The sequence below is a fragment of the Hypomesus nipponensis genome, chromosome 25 (genome assembly GCF_054491055.1).
Source record: "Hypomesus nipponensis isolate SF chromosome 25, ASM5449105v1, whole genome shotgun sequence".
Classification (NCBI taxonomy): Eukaryota; Metazoa; Chordata; class Actinopteri; order Osmeriformes; family Osmeridae; genus Hypomesus; species Hypomesus nipponensis.
In genome coordinates this window covers 14975001-14977500 of record NC_140385.1, presented here as the reverse complement: position 1 = coordinate 14977500, position 2500 = coordinate 14975001, and the positions used below count along the sequence as shown (strand labels likewise).

Below are 2500 nucleotides of genomic sequence, written 5' to 3'. Positions count from 1 at the left end.
TGCATTGTCAATTGCTAAATCTGTATATGGATAAGTAGCCTATGGTTGTCAACTTATTTCGTACGGCCATACCAGCCTGGCAACGCCCGATCTCGTCTGATCTCGGAAGCTAAGCAGGGTCGGGCTTGGTTAGTACTTGGATGGGAGACCGCCTGGGAATACCAGGTGCTGTATGCTCTTTTGCTCATTCACTTAGAAACTGAAATCTTGCAATATGCACAAGTAGTCCTTCATGAAAGGGGCTGGAAGCTGTTTTCATTTTGACACGAGAGAGAGAGAGAGACCACCTTGCATTGTCAATTGCTAAATCTGTATATGGATAAGTAGCCTATGGTTGTCAACTTATTTCGTACGGCCATACCAGCCTGGCAACGCCCGATCTCGTCTGATCTCGGAAGCTAAGCAGGGTCGGGCCTGGTTAGTACTTGGATGGGAGACCGCCTGGGAATACCAGGTGCTATATGCTCTTTTGCTCATTCACTTAGAAACTGAAATCTTGCAATTTGCACAAGTAGTCCTTCATGAAAGGGGCTGGAAGCTGTTTTCATTTTGACACGAGAGAGAGAGAGAGAGAGAGAGACTACCTTGCATTGTCAATTGCTAAATCTGTATATGGATAAGTAGCCTATGGTTGTCAACTTATTTCATATGGCCATACCAGCCTGGCAACGCCCGATCTCGTCTGATCTCGGAAGCTAAGCAGGGTCGGGCCTGGTTAGTACTTGGATGGGAGACCGCCTGGGAACACCAGGTGCTGTATGCTCTTTTGCTCATTCACTTAGAAACTGAAATCTTGCAATATGCACAAGTAGTCCTTCATGAAAGGGGCTGGAAGCTGTTTTTATTTTGACACGAGAGAGAGAGAGAGAGAGAGAGAGAGAGACCACCTTGCATTGTCAATTGCTAAATCTGTATATGGATAAGTAGCCTATGGTTGTCAACTTATTTCGTACGGCCATACCAGCCTGGCAACGCCCGATCTCGTCTGATCTCGGAAGCTAAGCAGGGTCGGGCCTGGTTACTACTTGGATGGGAGACCGCCTGGGAATACCAGGTGCTGTATGCTCTTTTGCTCATTCACTTAGAAACTGAAATCTTGCAATATGCACAAGTAGTCCTTCATGAAAGGGGCTGGAAGCTGTTTTCATTTTGACACGAGAGAGAGAGAGAGAGACTACCTTGCATTGTCAATTGCTAAATCTGTATATGGATAAGTAGCCTATGGTTGTCAACTTATTTCGTACGGCCATACCAGCCTGGCAACGCCCGATCTCGTCTGATCTCGGAAGCTAAGCAGGGTCGGGCCTGGTTAGTACTTGGATGGGAGACCGCCTGGGAACACCAGGTGCTGTATGCTCTTTTGCTCATTCACTTAGAAACTGAAATCTTGCAATATGCACAAGTAGTCCTTCATGAAAGGGGCTGGAAGCTGTTTTCATTTTGACACGAGATAGAGAGAGAGAGAGAGAGACCACCTTGCATTGTCAATTGCTAAATCTGTATATGGATAAGTAGCCTATGGTTGTCAACTTATTTTGTACGGCCATACCAGCCTGGCAACGCCCGATCTCGTCTGATCTCGGAAGCTAAGCAGGGTCGGGCCTGGTTAGTACTTGGATGGGAGACCGCCTGGGAATACCAGGTGCTGTATGCTCTTTTGCTCATTCACTTAGAAACTGAAATCTTGCAATATGCACAAGTAGTCTTCATGAAAGGGGCTGGAAGCTGTTTTCATTTTGACACGAGAGAGAGAGAGAGAGAGAGAGAGAGACCACCTTGCATTGTCAATTGCTAAATCTGTATATGGATAAGTAGCCTATGGTTGTCAACTTATTTTGTACGGCCATACCAGCCTGGCAACGCCCGATCTCGTCTGATCTCGGAAGCTAAGCAGGGTCGGGCCTGGTTAGTACTTGGATGGGAGACCGCCTGGGAATACCAGGTGCTGTATGCTCTTTTGCTCATTCACTTAGAAACTGAAATCTTGCAATATGCACAAGTAGTCCTTCATGAAAGGGGCTGGAAGCTGTTTTCATTTTGACACGAGAGAGAGAGAGAGAGAGAGAGACCACCTTGCATTGTCAATTGCTAAATCTGTATATGGATAAGTAGCCTATGGTTGTCATCTTATTTCGTACGGCCATACCAGCCTGGCAACGCCCGATCTCGTCTGATCTCGGAAGCTAAGCAGGGTCGGGCCTGGTTAGTACTTGGATGGGAGACCGCCTGGGAATACCAGGTGCTGTATGCTCTTTTGCTCATTCACTTAGAAACTGAAATCTTGCAATATGCACAAGTAGTCCTTCATGAAAGGGGCTGGAAGCTGTTTTCATTTTGACACGAGAGAGAGAGAGAGAGAGACCACCTTGCATTGTCAATTGCTAAATCTGTATATGGATAAGTAGCCTATGGTTGTCAACTTATTTCGTACGGCCATACCAGCCTGGCAACGCCCGATCTCGTCTGATCTCGGAAGCTAAGCAGGGTCGGGCCTGGTTAG

At 46.9% G+C, this 2500-nt stretch overlaps 8 non-coding genes and 1 pseudogene across 8 annotated transcripts in view; all 9 read left to right on the top strand.

The window, feature by feature from the left end:
- The first annotated feature begins 58 nt into the window (after positions 1 to 58).
- Positions 59 to 177, top strand: LOC146227117 (5S ribosomal RNA). The gene has a single exon (XR_014749489.1). It is a non-coding gene; the product is annotated as a 5S ribosomal RNA (ribosomal RNA).
- Positions 178 to 347: 170 nt separating this feature from the next.
- On the top strand, positions 348 to 466 carry LOC146227116 (5S ribosomal RNA). Its single transcript, XR_014750295.1, has one exon. It is a non-coding gene; the product is annotated as a 5S ribosomal RNA (ribosomal RNA).
- Positions 467 to 644: 178 nt separating this feature from the next.
- Positions 645 to 763, top strand: LOC146227115 (5S ribosomal RNA). The gene has a single exon (XR_014749296.1). It is a non-coding gene; the product is annotated as a 5S ribosomal RNA (ribosomal RNA).
- Positions 764 to 947: 184 nt separating this feature from the next.
- LOC146227114 (5S ribosomal RNA) lies at positions 948 to 1066 on the top strand (annotated as a pseudogene).
- A 172-nt stretch (positions 1067 to 1238) lies between these two features.
- LOC146227113 (5S ribosomal RNA) lies at positions 1239 to 1357 on the top strand. Its single transcript, XR_014748817.1, has one exon. It is a non-coding gene; the product is annotated as a 5S ribosomal RNA (ribosomal RNA).
- A 178-nt stretch (positions 1358 to 1535) lies between these two features.
- LOC146227112 (5S ribosomal RNA) lies at positions 1536 to 1654 on the top strand. The gene has a single exon (XR_014749359.1). It is a non-coding gene; the product is annotated as a 5S ribosomal RNA (ribosomal RNA).
- A 181-nt stretch (positions 1655 to 1835) lies between these two features.
- Positions 1836 to 1954, top strand: LOC146227111 (5S ribosomal RNA). The gene has a single exon (XR_014749358.1). It is a non-coding gene; the product is annotated as a 5S ribosomal RNA (ribosomal RNA).
- A 178-nt stretch (positions 1955 to 2132) lies between these two features.
- On the top strand, positions 2133 to 2251 carry LOC146227110 (5S ribosomal RNA). The gene has a single exon (XR_014748724.1). It is a non-coding gene; the product is annotated as a 5S ribosomal RNA (ribosomal RNA).
- A 174-nt stretch (positions 2252 to 2425) lies between these two features.
- Positions 2426 to 2500, top strand: part of LOC146227109 (5S ribosomal RNA) — a 119-nt gene continuing 44 nt past the window's right edge. The window contains exon 1 of the ribosomal RNA XR_014748723.1: positions 2426 to 2500. This exon is cut by the window's right edge and continues 44 nt beyond it. This is a non-coding gene — a ribosomal RNA (5S ribosomal RNA).